Here is a 25,899-nt window from a genome sequence, read left to right as displayed (position 1 = left end):
AACTCAGAGAGCGGTACGTTCTACAAGACACTGGGCCATGCTCTGAAGGCCCCCCCAACCACTGACCAGCTCGGTGACCTCTAGTCTGAGCTCTCACATCCACAGAACACCATCCTCAAATCCTCTCTCAGGGCTGCTGTGGAGTAGAAAGCAGTGGGGCAAGGAGGCACTTAGCAAGGTGCTCAGTCACCAACCGGAGAAGGTGATGGCACCCCACTCCAGTACTCTTGCCTGGAAAATCCCATGGGCGGAGGAGCCTGGTAGGCTGCAGCCCATGGGGTCGCGGAGAGTCGGACACGACTGAGCGACTTCATTTTCACTTTTCACTTTCATGTCTTGGAGAAGGAAACGGCAACCCACTCCAGTGTTCTTGCCTGGAGAATCCCAGGGACGGGGGAGCCTGGTGGGCTGCCATCCATGGGATCACACAGAGTCGGACACTACTGAAGCAACTTGGCGGCAGCAGCAGCAGTCACCAACAAGCACCATTAGTCCAGGCCGGCTGCACAGCTTGGTGAAGTCGAATTCAGTATCATTTGACTTACCCCTGCCCTGTGCAGAGTCCGCTGAAGCCCCTGTAATGACAGCCCCACCTGGAGGCCTCTCTGCCCTGCACTCACCCTGCCCAGCCCCTGGGCAGCCAGCGTGGCTCCCCTGCCTCTTGTGCTCAGCCCCCAGCCCTATCCCCTCTCCTCCCAAATCCCTCTTTTCTGGTCCTCACCCCAAAACCTCTCCACCCTTCACCTCTTCCAGATGTTAGAGCTCCTGGCCGTGTCCCTGCCACCCTCCTTCCATTTCATTCAAACAAGAATCAACTCCATAGAAAGTACTTAACACATTTATTTCATTACATTCAAGGGTCCCATGACCTGTTCAGGCTGGAGAGGGCTCCATGGAGAAAGCAGAGGCCAGAAATCTATTTTGCCAGACGTGGGGCCATCACTGTCTTGAGGAGGATCCAGACCCACATCACTGCAATAATGTCACACAGGACATGGCTTGGGCTACCGAGTCCTGGCCTGGGGCTCCCCACACTGGGGATATTTAATAGGGAGACCCATGACCAGCTAGACCAGAGGAGTGGGGATGTTTTATTCACACCTTTCCACAATAGCTTTGCATAAGCTCCGGCCAAAAGGACTCATAAACTTCAAAACAGTTCATGTTTGGGAAAGAAAAAGAAAATCAACAGTCCTAATGTCTCAAATCATATTTACAGGAGATTTTCAAAGTAACTGCACATACGTTATTTCCAACTGGTCCTCCCTAGCAGCCAGGCATTTGACAGGGCTGGAGGCATGACCCTCTGCCCACACTTCCCACCCCCAGGACTCAAATCCGGAGACCAGACCAGATCACTTGGAGTCAATGAGACAAGGGCCCAAAGCACCTGGTGCAGCATTTCACACACAGCAGGTCCTTGGGAGTCAGGGCAGTTGGAAAGACCACTTAGAAGAGGAACTCTGCCCCCACCCCGGGGAGATCCAGAGCAGAGACAGGCCGTTCCGATCCTTTTAGGAGATGACCTTCTTTTCTTTCCATCAGAAACATGTCAATGGGGCCTTCTCTCGGCTGACCACCGCCCCACCATACCCCACTTTATTGGCTGCTCACTGAGAACAGAAGGGACCAAGGCTGAGCAATGTAGAAGAGGAAGGAACAGGGCAAGGACATGGTGGGAACGGTACTGAATCTGAAGGGGGGGGGCCTCCAAAATGAGTCAGGAGTTTCCCACCATCTCAGGAGCCAACCTGCCCTGATTTGGTGCTCAGAGCATCATGTCAGGAGTCAGAAGGCAGAAATATGTCAGAAGGGTGTCAAGGTGGGGACCACAGTGGGCTCGGGAAACACTGCTCTGTTCTTTACTAGAGGCCCCCACCTATAGCCGATTCCATCTTAGCGCAAGGAAGGCAGAACAGGCACTCTCAGGCCGTCTCAAAGACGAGATCAGGGCCTCTCCTGGCTGTTCAGTGGTAAGACACTGCACTCCCGATGCAGGGGGCATAGGTTCGGTCCCTGGTCAGGAAACTGAGATCCCGTATACCACATGGTATTTCCAAAACTAAAGACTAAAGATAAACATTAGATTTTTTAAAAAAAGACAAGATCGAAGCACAGCAAGGTCAAACCCCTTGTCCAAGGGCACATCAAGGCTGGAGGCAGAGCTGAAGTCGGACTTCAGGGGTCTTCTGGCCCTCTGAGAAGGTATTTGAAGCAGGGTGGCCAAGAGCACCTATCAACCCACACAACCCGTTCTATAACTGAGGCCCAAACAAAGACCTGCCAGGACTCTGGCCACTTCCCGAGACTGCAGGGGCTGTGGCTCCACACAGGGACTGAGACTGTCCCCTGCAGGTACCACCTCATCTCCCTCACATCTTGCCCCAGTGGATCATGTCAGGTCCCCCAGTGCTGGACCATGCCAGGTCTCTTGGTGAACCTTCCAGAGCCTCTATCTCAGGCCAGCTGTGGACTCCAGTCCACAAGGCTGGCTCCCCAGGACCCCATGAAGGACCAGGTAGCAAATGCCTGTTCCCTCAGCACTGACTGAACACCAGCCACTACGCCAGGTGCCGGCGCAGCGACGAACATGCCATCAAGGCCTGGCCCCAGGGAGCAAGGGCTCCAACGGGGAAGCCGGCCATAGCCAAGGAAGCAAGTGAGGTGGCAATTTCAGCAGGAAGCAAGAAAGAAGAGGACACAAAACGAGAAGAGAGAACAGCTGAAGGGTATCCAGGATGGGCAGAATGGCCAGGGGGACTTTTCTGGGAAGGGGACAGCTGAGCTGAAAGCCACAGGAAGAACCAAAGGAAGAGCGTCCCAGAAAGGAGACCAAATGCAAAGGCTCCAGTGAGCTGTCCCCAGGGTGACATCTCTCTCCCCCCCTTCTCAGGGCCCTCACCCATTCTGTTTTCTAAACTGAGAATTTGTCTGACCCAGCCTCCTTTGATAGCTAACTAACTTCAAGAGCATCCAATAGGAGCTCACAATGGGCTGCGCCGAAATGGGGCCGTGGCACTTTCTCAGGATCACTGGCCCACAAGGAAACCTAGGCATCCAAGGACCCACTGGAGGGCAAGGAACTGAAGGAGGGGGCCACAGCGCCCACCCCCAGCCCTCAGGACACAAGTCCACACTCCAGCGGAGTCCCACACACATGCATGCTCATGTACATACTGGTGGCTCAGCTGGTAAAGAATCTGCCTGCAATGCAGGAGACTTGGTTTGATCCCTGGGTTGGGAAGATCCCCTGGAAAAGGGAATGGCTACCCACTCCACTATTCTTGTCTGGAGGATTCCTGGCAGGCTACAGTCCAGGGGGCGAAAAGAGTTGGACACGACTGAGCGACTTTCACTTCACTTCACTTCACATACACCCGCACGCATGCCCTAATTACCCACACTCACCACTCACACAGACACATTCAGCTCTCACCTAGGCTATCCACATGTACAATTCTCAAGCACACACACAAGTATGTGTGCACACAGAATCATATCCATGTGCAAATACACATGTACCACACACTGAAGACCTGAGAGTCCCCTGGACAGCAAGGCGATCAGACCAGTCAATCCCAAAGGAAATCAGCAGAAGGACTGATGCTGAAACCGATGCAGAGCCGACTCATTGGAAAAGACCCTGATGCTGGGAAAGATTGAGGGCAGGAGAAGGGGACGACAGAGGATGAGATGGCTGGATGGCATCTGACTCGATGGACATGAGTTTCAGCAAACTCTGGAACACAGTGAAGAACAGGGAAGCCTGGAGTTCTGCAGTTCATGAGGTTGCAAAGAGTCAGACACGACTGAGCAACTGAGCAACTGAACCACCACCACACATGGACACACATGCTTATCACACACGCTCGTGCATGTGCAGACAGTTCTCACATTTACGTACATGTGCAGCCACACTATCATTAGCACTGGAATATACCCATTCACACACACATGACGGAAACAGTCGTACACACTCACACGCATTCACTGACTCATGACTCGGGTATACAGGCCCACACCCACACGTTCAAGCTCACACAGGCTCACACGTCCACACATCTTCAGGGCACACTCACGCATGGACACCCACCCACAGGTGCCCTCACACTCAGGCTCACATGCATATGCGCCAGGGCAGGTCCAAGACCCTCCCACGGGTGGGCTGGCCGCGCGGGGCAGCTTGGGGGTGAGCTCCTCGCAGAGGAGGCGAGCAGGTTGCAGGCCTCGGCGGGGCTGGAGCCCGAGGGTGGGCCCGGGCGGCCGGCGCGCGCTGGTGCCCTGCGCAGGTAGCGGTAGCGGGGCGCCCCCGCGCACCGGCCCGCCGGTGATTACTATGCGCCAGCAGCTGTCTCGGCGCAGTGACGGCGCCTCTAATTGATCTCATTATCTCCCCTCCGTAAGGTGAAGTGCGGCGCTCGGCGGGGCCCGGCCGGCTGGCAGGCGGCGGGCCGGCGGGGGCAGCGCTCGGCCCCGGGCTGCCGCACCACCGGGCGCGCCGCCAACGAACACGGGCGGCGGGCTGCCCTGTGGCCGGTTTCTGTCCCCGACGAGTGATTTCGCCAGGAAACGGCGCGGGCCCGGCGGCGGCGGCGGCCTCCGGCGTCCCTTCGTCACTCCCACCTTCTTTGGAAATTGTTAAGAACTAAGAACGCTGATCGGTCCTGTCTCCCCTCACCTTCCTCCCGCCCAGCCCGAACTCCGAGGCGCCTCGCTCGGTCTGGAACCGACAACAAACGCTCCCCGGTGAGCCCTCTGCCCGGCTGCCTGCGCCAGACCCGGCGCCCTTCCGGCTCGCGGGCACCGGGCACCAGGCCCCAGAACGACCCGGGACCAGCCCTGCTCCTGCCCGCTCCCCTTCTCCCTCCCGAGACAAACTCTCCCTCACTGGAAGAGACAGCACAGAAGCAGCTCCAGGAGTTGCAGGAGGGGGAAAAAAGGAAACCCTCAGTTTGTTGTGTTTTCCTCGGGTTTGTTTTCTTGCCAAAAAAATGATCTCCCTTTTGTCTTTGCCCAAAAGAAGCAACGCGGGCACCTTCTGCTGGGCCCCGAGCCGGTGCCAACGTGCCTTTCTTAAGGGCGGCTTCTGTTTCCTTCTAGTCTCACCAGATATATTTTTAACATAAAAAACACTATATTTAATTGGTTATGGATCTCTGTTCTCTTAGCACTACTGGATATCACAGAAAAACACATTAGTACAGAGCAATTAGCGCGATGGCAGTAAACAACTAAGGCACTATTAAGCTGTGGGTGATAAATAGTATTACTTTTTATTTTTTACGGTGCTAGACTAAAAGATGGAGGAGATTTTAAAAATATATACGTGTCCATTAATATTAATATAAAACGTAAATAACAGGTGTCTCCACTTCTTAAGGTACAATATACACTCAGCACTTCACTCTATAGAGAGCATTTGTTTTTTCAAGCGAAAAGATCTTTTTCTTTATACACTCAAGGACAGTATTTTGTATCTTCATGCACCCAGATATTTAAGCAGAAATATTTTTTTAATTGGAGTTATGGAGTCAGGCGAAATAATGCCCATACCTATATCACCATAAAAAATAAAAGCTTCCTTCCAATTGAAATATACTCCATCATTTCTATCTTTTCAAAGAGCGAATCAAGCATTCTGTGATAAATTGACTGCAGGCCAGGGCAAACAGGCCGGCGGTGGGTGGGCTGGGCCGGCGGGCTGCACCTTGCTCTAGGCCCATCCTCGCCCATGCCCGCGGCAGCCCAGGCCGCTCTCCCTCCGTGAGTGTAGATCATCCTCGCGGTTCTGGCACATCTTTTCCGCGGCATCTGATTAAGTTAACAATGTGCTGCTATTTGCATGCAGATTTGCCGGGGCTTTCTCTCCAGCTGCTCCCGGAGACTTGGTCTTTCTCTGCGTTGTGATAGCACAGCAGTCCCTAAATGCAATCTTCGTCAGACCCAGGTGTGCACTCATTGAGGCAGCCTTCGTTCCAAGCAATTTTTCTTTCTGTAGCATTTATAAGGCTCTATTATAGTATAGCCACATCTGGAGGAAAATTCTCCTATTAATTATATCCTTTTACCACTTGGAAGACAAATTCTAAAAGATACCAACATTTTTGTTGTTGTTGTTCTTATCTCTTTGACAGCCTGCGTTTTATTTTATTTTGTTTTGTTTTTCCAGGCATTTCAATATTTAAAGAGCCATTAACGGGGGGTAGGGGGGGTGGGGGGGATGGGGTGAATTTCTAGGAAAAGAGAAACAACAGACCTAAAATCTTAGTGTCAGCCCTGCCTTACCTCAGTCAGGTAAGTCTGAGCAAAGACACCAACTGAGGCGTCTCTGAGACTGTGGAGTTGGACATAGGACTTGGTACAGGGGCCAGCCAGGTGGAAAAGAGTTCTGTTCTGCTGGAATTAAAAAAAAAAAAAAAGCAAGTGCTATTAACCTTTAACCTCATCTGCTCCCAGGTGGACACTCACTCAAGCCACCTTAACGCCAGACCATTTGATTCCTCCACATTCCAAAAGCAGAACCAAATTGGATCAGCATGGTGGCCCAGATGCTATGTTTTCTTTGTGGGATGGGGGGTAATTTTTCAATCAAGTTTGAGGCAGATTAAAAGAAAAATCTGGAGCAAAGTATTCATTCTCGTTTTTCAGAAAGAGACAACAAGAAGCTTTGCCCACAGAGTCTGAAAGTTACTTTAGAGCCAGATGGGGGTTTGAGGGTTTAATTGTTTTGGTTTGGTTTTGGTGTTGGTTTTTTTTTTTTTTTCTATTTAAAATCTCTTTTGGTATAGTCAGATCAGATGGTGATGGGGCGGGGGGTGGATAAAATTAGTCTGAAATGTAGGAAAAGTTTTAACAACTGGATAGTCCCTATTTGAATTTATAATACATTTAAAGTGCTAGAAAATGTAATTTTTGATTCAAAAAATATTTTGCAAAGGGATATGCACTGCATGAACAAGAGTATGTGTGTGTGAGTGTGTGTGTTTAAGTGTCTTGTGCTGGGGAGACTGTACATATACTTGCACAAAGAAAGCTGAATTACTTTGAAACCAGGGAAAATTCAAATGGAACCATTTTCACTTTTCAAGCCAAACTCTATCAGGTAAAAATCCAAGCAGGTTTTGGCCACTTAGTCCAGCTCCTATGACAACAACACTGAAATTGTCTTCTCCTGCCTCCAAAGCTGGCATCAGAAAGAATCCAGGGTCATGTCCTGGCAGTACCAGGGGCAGCTCCCAGACAACCACACGTGAGCAGAAGATCACCCAAGAGGGGTCTATCTCAGTCTTGCCTCTGAAGGCCCTAGTTACTGCTGGCAGCCACTGGCTGGCTCTACTCACTGATACTAACCCCTCTGCCTCAAAATGACCAATCATTTTTCACTCTGCAGCCATCCATTGTCTGTGTGCAAATAGAAGTCAGAAAGGGCCTGCAGTTAGAGTCTATCTTTGGGCCATGCTTCAGCCTCAGTTTCCTCAGCTCTGAAATGGGAAGAACAACCCCACCCCCACCCCAAAGTGGGTATTACATGCATGAAGGACTATGAATCAGGTTTAAAAGATAGATGATTAAGTAAGGGCAAAATTTACTGAGACCTTTTTACTTTACAAATTAGTTCCTCCCCCTTCCTGCAGGGAAGCAAGCAGCAGATTCTGGGCCCCTGACACTTAAAAATCTATAGACTTTTAAAAAATACTTTTAGACAAATATTGCAAAAAGAAAGAATTGATTTTTAAATTCGACCCTTACGGGGCCACTTGCCTTTGAAATCCTCCTGCTTGCTGGCATCCCAGCCCCCCAGATACCCTCCTGCAAAAATAGAGCAGGGAGGCAGATGCAGTGGTACTGGATTACATCACTGGAGAGCATGTGGCATTGAGGGGAGAAAAAAATAAGAAAAGACAAATGACATTTTGCTGCTATAGTGTGCTATTTTAGTGGTGATGGCTTGACTTTTGGCCCAAACGCATATGCCAATGGCAAGGCTAACTCCAGGGACTCACAAAAAAGAATGTGTGTTCACAGCTGTACTGTACACCAATACAGATTACATGTTTTCAGTGTTGCGGCCACAACAGAATGCTAATTAACATACTGGAGTGATGAGAACGGCTGCAAGGGCCTTATTGTTCCATTATTTCATGAAGCCCAGCTGCCTTTGTTTATGTCACTTATCCTCTCGTGCCACAGGTTTTTACTCCAAAAATACTATCCCAATACAACGTTAATATTTAAAAAACAAAGAGGTGGCAGATTGTCATTTTTGTGTCAGTCTCAAACTGCAGAACTGTTAAGCTGTTCTGGTTCGGTATTTAGAAATAATTTAACAGCCATATTCAGACACTGCCTGCATTCTAACATAATGGCTGAATACTTGAACCAAGCAAATGCATAACTATCCTGACATCACTTATGAGATTTAGATTGGTCAGTTAATGGAAGTCTTTACCAGAATCAATACCATAACAGCTTCTTGAAATGAACGTGATTTTTTACACGGAGTGCTGCAAACAATAACTACAGAAATATACTACCTTTGTACCCGGCACAAAGAAGCTAAGATGCAAAATTAAGAAGCAATTACATTTTTGCAAACTAATATTACAGTCGATTATTAAAAACAAACACTTTCAAAAATATGTACTTATCATTAAATAATTGGAGAGCATTAATATCCCCTGAACCTGATTAATCATTTTTTTACACTTTTTAATAGCTGTTTCACCTGCTGGGTACATTATCAGGTTGCTATTAAGTATTGATATTGATGATTGATGTAATAATGATTAAATAAAAAGCCATATTTAGAGCTTGCTTTTTGGTAAATATTTTTTTCATAATCCTCATTCAAAAGAATACTGTCTGCTGGCTAAATTCGTTTTTTTTTTTTTCCTTTTGCCTGGATTGTGCATAAAAGTGACATTCTATAAAATACAGGTTTCCTCAAATAGTGTTCCACCAGCAATCTATACATACTACAGTAATTTGCAATCACGGTCAGGGAAAGCTGTTGGCTCAAGCCCAAAATGTTTATGGTGCATTGCTTCCCCAAAGAACAAAAACACCCTGGAGTTTTATTTCAGATTTCCCTAAATGCGCCTTTATTGACACCAGGTACAATAGTTGGGGAAATACGTAATGCCCCAGCACAGACGCCATCAACCAGGGTCATAAATTAAGTTAGAAAAGGTCTCCCCTAAAAAGTATAGCACTCCACTAATCAAAGCCACACTGTCGCTCAAGAACACGAAATCTTCCCCACAGCCAATTGAGTGAACAAGCCAGAGTTGCTTTTTAACGAGTTTAAATAGTAATCTCAGATAAATGGAGAACCGCTTGAAGTGTCTGTCTTCTAGAAGGCAGTAATGAGAGGATTTAGAGCATTCTACATCCCAAACTGCATAGAACCCAGAGAATGCCACAGGTGTGTCACCATCTACGACAGAGTGCTTTCTCAGCTATGGCCATCCCCCCACTGTGGACACAACATAGATTTTTTTAATTGGATCCAGGAGCTAGCTAAATTATCCAACTGCTCTGTGCTTAAGCCCCCAGCTAGCTTATATACCAATAATAATAAACTTTCCATAATAGCTGCTCAGCCTATTACTGTTCTTTTTTTTTTCCTCTCTTACCTAAAAGTGGAACCACTTTATTCTAATTGCAGCCACTGAAGAAACTCCTGAATTGGTTTTTCCTAAAAAATTGCTCAAGAATTACAGACAGGATCCAGGTAAATAATATTCAATTACATATGCACATGTCTTCATAGGGGAACTTGCTTATCCTGTGGTACTGGAAGACAATGATACCATAATTCATCCTTTTGCAATCTGTTGGAGAATTGTCCCTCCTCCTTTATGATGTTTATTTACCATGTCAAAATGACAGCCAGTCCCAACTGCACCCTGGGACAGGGATCCCAAAATACAGGGCTGCTCAGTCACTAGCTTCCACTTGCTACAGCTTCAGTTGACCCTCTGCATTTAACACACACATGTGTAGAGGGCAAAAATAAAATAAGCCCTGTGCTGCCATTCTGAACATCAGAAAAGTGTTATATTTATAAATAAGAGATCAAAATCCCAGAGTGGGCAGAAATAATATCTTGAAACTAAATATATGGACCCACCATTTGGACACATTTTTAACCATCTTAATCCCACTTAAACTTTGTGAAAACTCTATTGAAAATTTAACCTTGTGCTCTTGAAGCTGAAACTGATAAAACTTAATAGCAACAAGGCAGTGAAACACTAATAAACTCATTACAGGTCACATAAATGGACTGTCTGTGGGGCTGCCAGACTGCACACATAAACGGCTTCAGTTGCAAGCAGCATAGGCAAGCAAGGTGGTGCGGGCGTCTGTATGGACAGTTGGAGGGAGAGGACTTGGTAGCACTTCACAATAAGTTTGCTAAATTTACTTGATTAGGCAGTTCATTTAGAAATTTCAGATGCTAATTATAGGTGGAGGCAGACAAGCTGATATGGAAGAATGAGTTTTCCCGAGGCCTGAAAGCCACATCAGGGCCAGTCTTGCAGAATGGATTTCTGAGTCTTCAGAACCCTTTCCACCCGACTCCCCTTCCCCAGGCAAGGTGAGCTGCTGAGGAGCCAGCTTCAATCAGGCCACCTCCTTCAGATCCCCTGGCTTCTCCCAGCAGGATCCATGGAATCACCCTGAGAGGTGGTGACCACCAGACGCTGACTGCATTCTGAGGACTCCTTGCTAAAATCCAGGGACACATATGCTCAGTTTGGCTTACATGATGACTTAAGAAAATCCTGTAAGGGATTTAAACTTGTAAAAACTGGCTGAGTTCCGTATGAAAATCCAGATTTCTGACCTCTTTGGAAAAATTCAAAGGCCTAGCAACACCGGTCCCATTGTCATGGGCAACCACCCTAGTGTGCCTCTCCAAGTGGTCACCCCATGTTCATCGATGGGAATGCTCTCACCCCAGCAGCATCAGAGCTAGGAATCCCTAGTCTACACCAACTAACAAAGGTCCGTCTAGTCAAGGCTATGGTTTTTCCAGTGGTCACGAATGGGTGCGAGATTTGGACTGTGAAGAAAGCTGAACACTAAAGAATTGATGCTTTTGAACTGTGGTGGTGGAGAAGACTCTTGAGAGTCCCTTGGACTGCAAGGAGATCCAACCAGTCCATTATAAAGGAGATCAGTCCTGGTGTTCTTTGGAAGGAATGATGCTAAAGCTGAAACTCCAGTACTTTGGCCACCTGTGCGAAGAGTTGACTCATTGGAAAAGACTCTGATGCTAGGAGGGATTGGGGGCAGGAGGAGAAGGGGACGACAGAGGATGACATGGCTGGATAGCATCACCAACTTGATGGATGTGAGTTTGAGTGAGCGCCAAAAGATGGTGATGGACAGGGAGGCCTGGCATGCTGCGATTCATGGAGTCGCAAAGAGTCGGACACGACTGAGCAACTGAACTGAACTGAACTGAACTGAGTCTACAACCAGCATTCAAAGGCTGCTGATGAGAGAAGCAGGAAAACACAATCCAGAGAAGCCTCCCCTAAGTGAAGCTGGAAGGCAGACAGGAGAATGTGACCTCATGTTGGAGGCCCCGTCCACCAGGCTCAACCAACACATGGCTGCTGAAGCCAGTTCTGCCCTATGTGAGTCCCTGTTTGCAGAGAGTCAGGAAGTACACCCTTCTCCCTGCCATCAGGAGAAGAACAAGCCAATCCCAGAGGCACCGAAGCAGGGGACTGGAACAGAGGCTCTGCCCTTGAGCTGCCCCAAACTCTTACAAGTCTGGGTGAGACAATCAGGAGCAAAGATCAGATAACCAAAGACTAAGCAAACGGTGGGAAATCGGGCCAGGCCCGGCATGAAGACTTTAACAACCAGAAGGAATCACCCCATTCTTACCCTGGGGACAGTGACAGTGAGGCTGGGACAGGCAGGAGGACGAGGAAGGTCTGGGCTAAAGATTGGAGGAGGGAGAGATGGGGGGGGTGGGGGGCGAGACTGCCCACAGGGCTGTCACTGCCTGTGAGCAGTGGTGCAGGAGCCTGGGTCAGAGCCAGCTCACCCTGGTCTGTTCTAGACCCTCCTACTCACCGTGCAGCTGGACCAGCATCATCAGCACTTCCTGGGACCTGGTTAAAAACGAGCAGCTTGGCCCCCCGGCCTCAGACCTCCTGAACCAAATCCACATTAAAGGCACTGATCTCTGTACCCAGCAGAGAAAGCTGCAGGGGCTTCTCCGGGGTCCCAGCCCCACACGCTTTGCAGGCGTGGGGTGTGTGAGCCTGAAATGCAAGAGTCCCAGGACTCGAAGGTGCATTTCTAGCAGAGGCATGTTCCCAGTCCACCCACCTAGATGATGTTCTTTTAGACCATCAATAAATATGGCTTCAGTAGTCAGATGATATTTAATTAGCATTAAACTCTTTTATTTCATGTAAGTTAGAGCTTTGCCTGAGACACTTCATTTGGAAAGTAACCTGGCACTCAAGATTAAAATGAAATATTAGCATGTCAGCGGGCGCCTCATCATGGTGTTCTCCCCTCCAGCCCTCTAAGCCTGCAGGGGACAGCACGGCCCTGCTTCCAAAGCTCCCAGCAGAAGGGATTTGACACGAGGGCTTTCAGAGCTGAGGGACATAAAAAAGGGACTATAGCTCCTAGGAAGTGAGAAATGAAAAACTTATCAAGGTTGGAATCAAATACGGTTGCTTCCTTCTATCTGAATTTCCTCCCTGTCCCTCAGTCATCAAGCCTGCCCCTGCCTCACAGCCTTTACGTGAGCTCTGCCCTCTGTCCAGGTGTTGCCCCGTCTTGGCAGGGCTCTGCCTTGCCCTTCAGAGCCTGGACCCAACATTGCCATCCCAGAGGGGCCCTCCCTGATCCCTCAGCCTCAGCTTGTCCTGGTCTCTTTGCTTCATATCCCCCTGTTTCAGTACTCTGTGTGGCACATGTCCCTGGAGATCAGCTTCTGGTTTCTTCATCTATTGATTTATTGTCTGCCTTCTCCAACTAGAATATCAGCTTCATGAGGGCAGGGACTTTGTTTTGCTCTCTGCTATATTCCCAGGGCCTAAATTAGTGCCTGACTCATCAAGGAGGATAAAAGAAAGTAGGAGGTGGATTAGAAGATAAGTGGATAGATAGATGAATGGATCAGTTGATAGATCACAGGTGACAGATACACAGATATAGAGAGGGACAGTGGATGGATGGATGGATGGGTAGAGAGAGATACACATCCACAGGTAAACAGACTAAACTGACAAACTGGAAGAGAGCTAGCTCAATTGATGAGACTCTTTGGCCTTCAAAAAGTCAGAAAGCACGGCCCAACAACTGCTCACAACACTGTCAGATGTGACCAGCACGTATGTAAATGACAATCAGGGATTCTGAGGGCACGGTCATGAGAAAGAGGAGTCAGGAGGACTTGCTGGAGGGGCTGGGAACTGGGAAGGCAGTGGCTTCATGGAGTAACTTAAACTAAATCCTGGGAACGTGGCTGGGTGTAAACTTTCCAACAGGGCGACTCGCTGATCCCGAGAGGCTTGCTTGCCGATGCGCAAGATGGTTTTAAGTGATAACCGAAAAAAAAAAAAAACCCTTCTCTTTCAAAAACAATTAATACTTAAATAATTATTTTATTATTTGATATGAGAAAACATATAATGGACACATTAGACCAGAGATTTCATAGAGATTATTATTTAGGACAGAGCTAAATATATTTAATTAAAAGAAGTGTGTCAAAAAAAATATTAAGTCTAGGAGTACGTAGTACTCGGTATGGTAAACATCGGAAAAGGAGGTGTGTGCATGATGAAAGCGGCAGAAGTAAGGAGTCATTCTGAGCATGAACTGTGCCCCCCAACCCCCACCAGGGAGGGTCTGGGAAGGTTTCATTCACAGGAAGCCTTGCTCTCTGGAGCTGGTCCCCAGCTGGGCTGTCACGGGCAGGTGTGGGCTTCACGGCCCTTCCCTGGATTTGTGGAAGTGGCAAGGATGTACCCAAGCACACCAGGCCGGCCCTGGGCACCCATCCCTGTTCTGTCAAAAGCTGTGAGGGAAGCAGGAGGGACTCCAAGAAAGAAATCATGGCCCTGCCTCTGCCAGGGGCAGCCACAGCAGCTCCAATAAGTCACCCCCTTCTGGAGGAGAAAGAGAAGGAGGAAAGGAGGGGAAGGAAGCAGGCGAAAGAGAGAAAGGAGGGCAGGGGAGAGAGAGGGAGAGATGGAGGGGAGGGGGAGACAGAGGGAGAAGGGGAGGGAGGGGGCGGGGAGGGAGAGAGAGAGCTCGCCAGGGAGACAGGCTATCTAAAGACCAAATGCTGGCTAAAGTCCTTATCAGGAAGAAAAATTTTTAAATGCATGAACTCTATTTATACCCTGAATAAACAAGATAATTATGTGTTCATTTTATAAGTTGTGCCTTGATTTCAAGATCACCAGTGGCCATGAATGTTTGGATTTCATATAAGCATGTTTAAAAGCCATGGGTCTCGACCCTCCGACCAGGAAGCTAAGCTTAGTCAACACTTTCACACTGTGATCAAGGCGTAAAGCAGAGAGTTGAACAAACTAACATTTCACTCTTGGAACTGAAGTATAAGCAGAAGAACTGATGAATCTGCTAATTGTTCCATTGTTCTCATCTGCTCTCGACATTGGCATATACCCCTTGTGTAACCCAAAGTGCATCTTTTGTATACATTTGAAAAGAAAAACAAGGATGACCCTGATGAATACAAAGTGTGTGTGGGGGGGAGGGGGGCAGGTTAAAGGGCAATCCCTTTTTTATTATTTTTTTAAAGGCCAGCGTGCTGTGCGCAGTTCTCGGCTCTGGCTTGAGATGTGAGCAACGTACCTATAGCTGAGCGGGCCAGGCAGCCTGGACACCCACCCCAGAGCTGTCACTGGGGTGCCTCCCTCTCTGAGGTCACTCTGAGCCCCAACTAAGAGAAGGGCAGCGTCCAGTTCTACTCTTTCTCCCTACTCCCGTGCCCACTGCCCCAGGTCAGTATCATAGTGCAAGTGGTCTTCCCCACACCCATTTCTGCAGTGTGTCCCTGCTCATTGTGAATACTCTTACCCTGCAGGCAGCATTCATCCTGGGCTCTGACCCATACCTTCACTCACACTGACTTACATCCCAAGTCCCAAAAAAACAAGGCTATTTGTCACCCCAATACCAAGCCCACCCCCAGTTTGCCCACATCTCCCCCTTTCCTGCCCACCACCTGGAACGGTCACCTTAGCCCCTCAGGATACGCCTCTGCCCCCAGCTCCAAATGCATCTGGCAAGTCCCCACCTTCTGCAAATAACTTCTCTCTGGTCTTCCCCTTGCCTCAGCTTATGAAAATTTTCTTGGGCCCCAAGAAGCGCCAGCTTCTCCATGAAGCTCCTCCTGAGCCACAAGAAGGGTTTGGTTTTCCTTTCTTAAAATGATGTGCAGTGCTGAGCACAGAGAAGGCCCACAACCATCATTAGCCCCCTTATTGCTGGTCAGCATCTTATTCCTATTGCTCTGATCAACTGGTCTCTCCCCAGGTCTGGATGCACAGCTCTCTCTTGAATCTCTGAGGTGGCCCAGGCCACATGCCCTTCGTGACTGGCACCCTGTGCAACCTCTCTGCTCTGCATTTGTACCCAGGGATTGCTTAGGATGGCGGCAGGGCTCTTGTATTCTGTCAGCTATACTGAAGGATCACACTCCTTACCTCCCTTTAGGACCAGTGTCAGTGAATTCTCGGGGACGGGCCTTGGAGCCCTGCTAACTTGCAGCCCTGAACAGAGCTGCCTCCTGGGGAAGCAGTGAGCTTGAGGACCCTCCAGGCCCAAATCCACACCTGCCCACAGGCCAGCTTCCCAGAAAACTGGACTCTGAAGGATTCTCCTCCACCGCAGCCCCAGCCTCACCAGGTAATAGATGGCCTGTGGAGGCACCAAGACCAAACCAAGTTTTTAGTTGATTTCAACCCCCCTATTTCTCTCTGACTCTAAAACAAGAACTAATAATGGCCAAAGAGTACATTTTAAGGGGAATGAAAGCATAATTTGGCCTTGCTGAAGGTTAAACCTCAAATACAGAACTTATTTTAAAATTCTGTTTCAACTGCCCTCCTAAAAGCAGAAAGGGCAGTGTATCTTGGCCTGTGTATCTTTCTCCAAGGCCCTGGATCCTTTTAGCCCAACTTCACTAAGATGGAGCTGTTGTGAAGATCGTCCCAGACTATGAGAGCCAGCACCACTCCCTGACAATTGATGTCATACACACACACACACACACACATGCACAAATACACATACACACACACACACACGCCTGGTCTCCCATAGGTTACAAGTATGGGGAGATACAGAAGGAAAAACAAGACTTTCCACCACCCGTCCTTTCTCTACCACATGGCCTACACCTCACACATAAAGACCATCTGGGTCAGTGAAAGAGAAAATTCATTTTCTGTCCCTTTGTTACTGATAACACACTATTATGTATACAGATATTTAATTCTTATGTAAAGTTAAAAGGTTTGTGTTCATTCTACTTTTTTGTGGAGAATCTTCCCTTTTAATTTTAATCAGAATACCTCAAAACAAAGACAATACCAGCAACACTGCAAACCCATCAAAATAAATAACTATTCTCGACTTTTTTCACCCTTTTCAGAAGGAAGAAAAGGAACCAGTGATGGGATGCTTGGGACTACAGAAAGGAAAAACGTCCCCCTTAGAAAGCAGCCTTTGCCTCAGTTTACCCCAGTGCTCAGAGAGAGCAGGGCAGGCTTGGTGAAGAAAACTTCCCGCTGAAAGAGTCCTAGGAGTAGCAGGGACAAGATGGACATGGCCGGCCCACCCAGGACCTCGGTCTGCAGGCCTGGACTCAGAAGCAGCTGGGAAGCAGCTGGAACATCTTCCCGTGGGCAGTAGATCTGGGCCTACCTGGAGTCTCTGCTTCTCTGGGCCAAGCCCAGTACTCCCTGCAAACCGCCTTTACAAGCGCGCCCTGGATACCTGCCTGCCTGACTTCCAGGACAAGCACCCCTCTGCTCCGCAGGAGTCAGAGAACACTTAGCTCCAGGGCCCTCCTGAGCTTGGCAGCTCACATACCAGGGATGCACTGTGGTCATGCGGAGACCAGGATGGGCGACAGTGCACTTGAACTTTTCTGAACTGAGCCCCAACCCAGATCCTTCTTATTGCACTTCTTCAGCTGCCTAAGCCACACTGTGTGGGGCAGACCATCGTCCACAGAAAGCCAGAAGAAACAAGTGAGGCATACTGGGTTAACATGCCACTTTTTTTTTTTTTTTTTAAATTTTTGTGGTGTCTATTTGCAAAGCTGACCTAATGCACAGCCTCACAGCTCTCAACCTCTGAAGGGCCAAGAGGGACACAGGAGCCTTTGTCTGGTGGCAAACAAAGGCCAAGTCATGGCAGAGTGGACCCTGAGGTGACGTGGGCCGCCCGCCCCCCACGAGGACGCCTGCCCTGCAAGGCCACTAGCTGGGCAGATTCAGAGGGAAGAGGCAGAAGGAGATGCGTGGCCAGCCTCAGCCTGGTCCCCACTCTGGGGAAGGGCTCACTCCAAGGGCTCGTCCGCAAACCCAGGGAGAGCGGCCCTTCTCCGTCCCACAAGCTGGCACAAAAAGAAGAAATCTGGACAGAAAGATTAAAATCACATTCTGAACTTTGATTGACACCGGTCATTTTGACTTCACTAGGCCTCTCTCCTGATTCCCTCCTGCCAGAGGAAACCCCCCCGCCCCAAAGGTCTTTCCATTGTAACCTGGTTGCAGAGCAGAAAATGCCATTATTAGTTCCATAAACTAATCAAGCACCATTAGAGGGAAAGAATACGACATGAAGCTTTTGTTTTCAGATATGAAAGAAAGAAAAAAAAAAGAGAGAGGCAGAGAGAAAGAAGAAAAGAAAACCCATCAGCAGCAGGAGAATCAGAAGGAAGGAGAAACGTCACGCAGACGCCAGGGAGGGCGGCTCAGGCTGCTGCCGGATGGCAAGAAGGGTTAAATTTATGTTCCATTACAAGTCCCCTTTTTTTTGGTTTCATCTTCTCAGTAAAACACATAACTTAAAATGAAATCAAATATTAAAAATGACAGACTATATAAGTGCCGTGAGTAACTTCAGGTCACGGAGGGAGGGAAAAGCCGGCAAGTTGTCAGGCACTATCTGTCAGAGTGAATTAGAAACAATCAACAGAGACTGAAAGGGAAGGTGATTGTTATTAAGCAGCGGGGCTGTGAGCAGGCTCCCCAGATGTGGTCATGCATATAAAGGACAGGAAACAGCAGTTTAATTCAGGAAGCCCTGGCGAACAGGGCAGCAGAGAGGAGAAAAGTCCTTTGTCGCTAATAAGCTGGAAGTTACTTTGATAACAGCAGGGTTAGACTCGAGAATAAAACACATTTCTTTCACTACCACACACCATTAATATCACAGAAATGTGGTCGGAAGAAATGCCTGGCTCAGACGGATTAGCCACTGGCCTCCCCAGCAGCTGCCCGGGGAAAGCCAGACCCGGGTCCCCTTCCCCTTCTCTCTGACCATGATCACCTCAGACTGACTGTCACCCTCCAGCAATGTCATATGACCAAAGAGAATAACGATAGTATTTCATTATTTCCCAGTGTCAGGCCCTCTCGTTGCCGGGGCCTGTGGGGAAGGTGCAAGCCCGGTAAACAGCCTGGATATAATGAAGTCCATGTATGCGGCAACGACAAACAATTTTATATGCAGACAAGGCCCGATTTCATAAGAAATTACTTATGCAGGCGTTCTGCAATTATCCTGTGATACTTTCAGGCAACAGTCTGACAGCAGTTGTGCAAACAATAAAGGGATTACAGAAATAAAAACAAATAATATTACACACACAGAAACTCCATGTTGCATGTGGACGAGTGAAGGGAGTGTATGAGGATGAGTGGGAGCCAGGCAGGACCAACAGGAAGTGAGGCCGGGAGACCAGCGACCCCTTCCCAGCACACAGACAGTCTTGGTGTACAGCGTCCTGATGGAGCCACCACAGGCAGATGTACAGGACCTTCCCCCATTGCAGGGGATGCTGGCCCAACCGCCAGCCTCCCAGGGGAGCTGAGGACCTGGGCAACCTTTGCAGGATAGAGCAGAGTCACGGGACCAGGACAGGCACTGGGTGGGCCGAGTAGCCTTGCCATTTCTCTCCCATACCAGGTGGCCTCTCAGGATAGAAAGAATCTTCTTGCACTTCTTCCCAAGGTCAGCACGGGCCACCCATGTCCAGTGGCAGCCAGCGTTTCCGCTCAGCTAGGTACAGCGTCAGGACCGCCCCATTTCAAACACAGGTGAGCAGAGTGAGTGGATCGGCCATGCGTGAGGACTGAATAAGGACTCTGAGGGAGCCACGGCGTGTGCCCACGCAGCCCCCCAACTGCCATGAGGAGGGGTCATCCTGCCGCCCGCTCCCTGGGGGCAGAATCCCACGCCATGCATCATCCTGTCCCCATATCAGACACGGGTAGGTACCCTATAACTCAAGTACTGGGGAGACACAGAGTGAGGTGGGATGGGGAGGCCTGCAGATGGGGATCCAGACCACCTTTCCCAGAAGGTGGGTGTCCCCATTGCTGCACCTCTTGATGGCATCAGCCCACCCCATGTAACCAGGGACCTCCCAGGCCTCTCTGCAGGGAGAGAACGCAGAAGAGTGAGGCCTGGGGCTGCAAATGTCACCTTCCTTTCCCACTGCCTGTGTTTCTGGAGCCTGAGCTGTGCTGCGGGCAGCTCAGGTCAGCCCTGGCCAGGTCTCATCACATGCCCGCTGTGTATGAGCCTGTGCTCAGCAGAGCTCCGCTTAGTCCACAGAAACACTTGTGTTTGAAAAAAGTTTTTTTTGTTTTTTTTTTTAACTTCATAAGTTGCCAACATTGGAGGAAAAGAACTCGGGTTTTTTGTTTTAACTTTTTTCCTTAAAAACTATGAAGACCTGGGAAAATTCAGCCCACATTTCCAAGTGCAGCTGATGAGAGTTGAGTGGCCCCCTGCAATGGGATCAGCTCTCCCTTACTCACTCAGCACATATCCAGCTTCCTGCATTTCCCACCTGGACCCTGAAGTGGGGTTTAGGAGAACTCCCTAGAGAGAGAGTCCCAGGCTGGGCCAAAACCTATCTAGGTGCCTTCTGACAACACACTCTGGGGCAGAGTCCAAGCCCTCCTCTGGCCAGGCTGCCTTCAGCATTGACCACCTTCTTCCAAAAGCCTCAGAATCTTATATCCCTAAATCAAGCCTACTGGAATATCTGTGGGGCACCTTCAAGTTACCTGTGCAGGTATTAGGAACTCACAACCAGAGTGCTGGCCTCGTTGTGTCCTGGGTGTTGACATAAATCATACTAGGCAGGCCTTGGGCTTTGCACCCCCTGTATTCCAGAAAATTTGGAAAGAAATGTGGATTTGCTATATATTGCGTTTGCTGAAACCAAGGTGCAACAAATTCTAATAAATACAATATGCAGAGGTGAGCGGTTAGTCCATCAATACATCAGTAAATGACTGCTGACCACTCGCAGCGTGCTAGGACTGTCCTGGGAGCTGTGCAAGCTCCCAAGGTGACCAGGACACCAGCCCTTCCCCCTGCTGGTGCCTTCTTTCAGCTAAGAGGGTCCCCAGAGCTGTCTGGAACTGCCTGAGGGATGGCCTTTTATGCCCAGGTGAGAATGACTCTGCCAATGACTCGCTGTGTGGTCTTGAACAAATCCCTTGCCCTCTCTAGACCCCAGTCTCTTTACCTAGAAAATAAAGGTAGATTTGATAGCAAAAGTTTCTGTAGCCCTAGGGTTCTATGGACCTAGGAATTACCTAGAATTTCTAAACAGAGTCCTGCTTAACAATAGCACCTGTACTACCCAAGGGAAAAGATGCCTAAACCATAACCACCAAGAATCTTCAAACTCATTCAACACGTTATTAGATGACCCACAAATCAGCACTGACAAAGAAGTGATCGCTATCAGTTTGGAGTTAACACTTCCTGGTGGTGAATGGAGCATGTTTACACCTCCCTGAGGCCCGCACAGACTTAGGCAAACCTGATCAAAGGGAGCCCTAAAGACTTCCACTTGCAGCTCTGCCCAAGCCCACAGCTGTGGGGGCTCAGCTGGGTCCAGTGGTTGTTTAGTCGCTCAGTTGTGTCTGACTTTCTTGACCCCATGGACTGTAGCCCACCAGGCTCCTCTGTCCATGGGATTTCCCAGGCAAGAATACTGGAGTGGGTTGCCATTGCCTTCTCCAGGGGATCTTCCAGCCCCAGGTACTGGATGTGTATCTCCTGCACTGCAGGCAGATTCTTCACCACTGAGCCACCTGGGAAGCCCCGAAGAGCAGCCAAAGGGCACCGTCATGAATCACAGTGGCCCCCACGCGACTGGCCACTTTTCCTATACCCATGGTTCCTGAAAATCCTGACTCCCAGTTTTACACTGGTCGCAAGGACATCCCTCTTGGTAGAAAATTGAGGCCACAGCAAACAACCCACCAAGACTTGGTCCAAGTCACTCGCAGAATTCTGGCTCTAGGAGCCTTTTCCCACACCTGGAAAGGGGGGTTTCTCAAGACATGCTCTCTGGTTAAAAGCAGCTTACAAGTAAAAGAAAGGCAATAGTCCTTGTCATGATCTACAAAGGCATGTCTATCCAGGCCCTCTAACCCACTCACCCTCTCCCCAGAGCTCATGTGCTCCAGCCTCGATGGTCTCCACTTTGTTCCCCACACATACTGGCTTCTTCCCCACCACAGGACCTTTGCACATGCTGCTCCCCCTGCAGCATTCCACCTGGAATGCTCTTCCTCCAGACTTGCACTGGCTGGCTCTCCCATGTCCTTCAGACCTCTCATTTCCAACGTGCCTTCCTCAGGAGGGCCATCCCTCACCCTCCAAGTACAGATACACCCCTCCCCCTGTGTCACCCCAAACATCATTTCCTCGTGGCACGTATCACTCTCTGACATCATCTTACCCATGGCTGTCTTGTTTACTGTGCCCTAGCCCCTGTCTTGTCCAAGATTATACCCAGGGCTGCTCCACAGCCAAAGGATCATGTTCCGAGATCAGAAAGAAGCACGAGCAAACCTTCACCTCGCCATCCAGCAGCTGTGTGGCCTGGGGAAAGCCACTCAACTTCTCTGACCTCAGTTTCCACATCTGGAAAATGGAACCAATAAGATCATCTACCTGCAATGGAATTGATGAGTATTAAGATAACCCCAAGAAACTCTTCTAGTTCACTCTACCTTCCCTCTGGAGTTAAAATTATCTCTGATTTTCTTTTTCTCTCAGGCAAAACAAGAGTACTGGGATCTTACTTTCCTACCTCATCATTGCATACCGAGGAGTTTGCAGGGGTCCTTACCTCCATGAGCCTGGAGAGCTCCCGGTGAAGATTAAACAGGACGCAAAGCCCCACACACATATGCAGGGCTTATCATCATTATCACACAGAAATTACAATTATTCACTCCCTCCTCTGTGCTCCCAAAGTACCGCTCCTGCAGCATTTAACTAAGGTAATTACTACTGCTGCGGGAAGGCTGTTGACTCACACGTCTGCACCAGGACACGGGGCTGCCTCGGGACAGCACCCTGAGTCCAGGGTCCTGAATGTGCCTCAGGGACAGCAAGAGCCACTCTGCGTCTGATGGAGAGAAGGTCCTATTATCTCTGAGGCCAATTCCTTCTAGAAGTTACTGGGCCTCAAGACCGAGAATGGGGTCTTTGAAGGTAAAGCTGTGGAAGGCTGGACGGCCACACCACCAGGCTCTGCCTCCATTCCTTGCTGGGATCGCTCTGGAAAGCCATGTTATGGCAGGACAGTAAATCATTTTCTGATGTGTATGAGGGATTCAGTTAGCATTAGATTGCTTAGCTGCTGCTGCTGCTAAGCCGCTTCAGTCGTGTCTGACTCTGTGCAACCCCATAGACGGCAGCCCACCAGGCTCCCCCGTCCCTGGGATTCTGCAGGCAAGAACACTGGAGTGGGTTGCCATTTCCTTCTCCAATGCATGAAAGTGAAAAGTGAAAGTGAAGTTGCTCAGTCGTGTCGGACTCTTAGTGACCCCATGGACTACAGCCTATCAGGCCTATCAGGCTTCTCCATCCATGGGATTTTCCATGTGGGGTGGGGTGCCATTGCCTTCTCCAATTGCGTAGGGTTTCTATGTTAATGGTGCTTTGGTCATCTCAAAGCTATACTTTTATAGTATTGGACTTTAAAAATTCAAGTGTCTATTTCAAAGTATGGGGAAGGCATTAGTGGAGATGAATGGGAGTAAGATTCCCCCAACAAGTACCTTCAGAAGTCCAGAAATTTCTCAAGCAGCTCATCATAATTTCAGGCTCCACGGTCTGAGAATCCTGTGTGCTGAGGAACCAGCAAGAGGCAAGAAAGGAGATGCCCACATGCTCTCTGCTTGTTTTGAAAGCCTGTCCCTTTTCTTGGTCTCTGGAGCACAGAATTTGCTCTTGGATGCAAAATTCTAACTCTACTCCAGTTCACATGACCCCAGATTATTCCAAGACGTACATTTTCCATGAAGGAAACTCTCCCCACCTGCTCATGACCAATCCCAAGAATAGCACATCATCTTTCTTCATCTTCTGTGAGCTCCAGAGTATACTAAGTGATCAGCTGCTCAAAACCCGTGCCCTGGTGGCAGGAAAACTGGTGAGCCCAGTGCCTCCGCCTACTCTATAGGGTCTCAGGGGCCACATGCAGGATGGCATGGCTCATTCACAGTAGCCCAAGTCACTCCAGCTCCTGCCCTCGGGCACCCCTTTTCATCCTGGCATGGGTCAAGGGGAAAAGGCAGCATTCTGGCAGTGCCTCCTTGCCCACCTCAAAAGCCACAGAACATGGAATGTTCCAGAGCAACCACAGTGGGATTGGGTGGGTGGGGGGGTGCCCCACCCACCTCCTTCCCTACCTGAGGCCCTTGGCAGTGACACTAAGCTGAGCCTTCAGAAACTGTGAGCATCCAGGCGGCAGAATCACTACCATCAATGTAGCAGCTAAATATTGTAAGACTCCTAACTCCCCCATCTGTGTTTTGCCTCCCAAGAGGGAAAATAGTCTTCACAGACATTCCCTGATCTGGCAGGCAAATTCTAAACCTTACTGGCAACCGCAGGCTTGTTTTCCCAACCAAACAGCTATGAAACCAAAAATTGTTCTGCCTGCCTGTTATGCTGAGGAGGGAAGTGGCCAAACAGTTCAGTCTGGAGGCTCGGGAAGCCGGCGGCCGCCTCCATCGCCAGAGCAGACCAGGCACTACAGCGTCCCGGAGCCGCTGCCCGCCTGCCTGCCGTCCGCTGGGGTAGCTACAACTGCCGGGATTCGGTGCTCCTTTTCTTAACACAGAATACACCCACCAAGAAGCTGATGGGAAACACGCACCACAGTGTGAAATCAACACTTTCTAACTCAAAGAAAGGGGGTTAAAAAAAAAAAGGGAAAACTTCCAACCCTTTGGCTGCAGATACTTCCTCCTAGGAGATTCCATGAAGTGATGGCACCACCATGGCCCCAGCCCTGCCAGTGAGCCGACCTTGTCTCCCTAGCCCCCCACTTTCCATTTTATGGTATTTCCCCAGATTTTTTCCTAGCCCTTCTCAATCTTCATACGGGAAACCTGCACCTGTGCAATTTCTAATAAACCAAATCTGATGATAACCGTGGAAGCCTAATTGATAGGGGCCTTTATCGACTGGCCTTGATGTCTATCTGAGGTTCTCAACAGCCAAGATTTAAATGTTTCATTTTATTTTTAACTTTCACTTTTCCACATTTCAGCAATGTCAGGCAAAGAGGTATGGTTTTACTATCAGAAAGAATCATGGTGCAGAATAATTTATGACTTCAGCTTGGGCTTTCAGAAAAGCTATTTCAAATCTTCACTTTGATTTGGTTGTATCAAAACTACTCAAAATAACAGCAGCACTTTCTTGGAACCAGAATATGTTAGCAGCACCTCAGTACTGCGTACTGAAGCCTTGTATTTATCCCAGAAGAAAACTTGAGAAAGGAGTTAAGCCACAGAGAGAAAAATAACATTTTTTCATGATTCTTTTGTTCCCCCTCCCCACCCATACCCAAACACACCCAAAGCACTAAGGAACCCCTCCCCCATGGCGAATGACTCTCCTAGAGCTATAGGCAGGTAGAGGAGTCCTACCTGGGTGGGGCAGAGGCTGGGAGGAAGGCCCTGGCCAGGGAGAGGGAGAGGGGCCATTTGGTTGGGATTTGTGTTAGGTCAGCACAACAAAGCAGGAGGAAATGATGTGTGTCCAGGGCAAAGAGTTCCAACATCGTAAGACTTACCTTAGCAGCTTAACTGCATACTTGTCTTAAGGACCGTCAGTCTGGTGAGAAAATACCCCAGAAAGGATGCAGCTGATCCAGGCACTGACAGATTGCCAGAGGGGCGTCCCAGTTCCCTATCACAAAAGGAAATATAGAAAGAAATGATGTAAAGTGAAATGTAACAAATTCACCAAATCACAGCAATATGCAGAGGTCAAGGAAATTCAACTGAAAAGGTTAAAGATGAAATCAAATCCGGTGTATGAGAATGAAAATCTATCCCAATGCAAGGCCACCGGTGACGTGCTGTAGACAAGAAGCTAAATACTGCCTAGCACTGGGATCTTTCATTTTCATCAGATCAATAAAAGCTTATATTTATCAGGATTCCAAGCAGCTGCCACTTCTGACAACCTCCACTTTATTTTCTCACTCCTTGCGCTGTATCAGGGCAAAGAGGAGAGGAGAAGCAGCTTTTAATGCTATTTACACCTGAAGACACAATTCCATTAAGAGGTCCTGTTTTGTTAAAGAAA

General features: G+C 48.9%; 1 protein-coding gene across 2 annotated transcripts in view; it reads right to left on the bottom strand.

Annotated features, from left to right (window-relative positions):
- ZNF536 (zinc finger protein 536) overlaps positions 1 to 25,444 on the bottom strand; it is a 331,324-nt gene extending 305,880 nt beyond the window's left edge. For both annotated transcript variants that reach the window (XM_069548992.1, XM_069548993.1), the window contains exon 1: positions 25,382 to 25,444. The gene's annotated coding sequence lies outside the window, so the exon portion shown is untranslated. The remainder of the gene's footprint in view (positions 1 to 25,381) is intronic.
- Between the last annotated feature and the right edge of the window lie 455 nt (positions 25,445 to 25,899).

The sequence above is a fragment of the Ovis canadensis genome, chromosome 14 (genome assembly GCF_042477335.2).
Source record: "Ovis canadensis isolate MfBH-ARS-UI-01 breed Bighorn chromosome 14, ARS-UI_OviCan_v2, whole genome shotgun sequence".
NCBI classification, from domain to species: Eukaryota; Metazoa; Chordata; class Mammalia; order Artiodactyla; family Bovidae; genus Ovis; species Ovis canadensis.
This window is presented reverse-complemented; position numbering and strand designations above follow the sequence as displayed.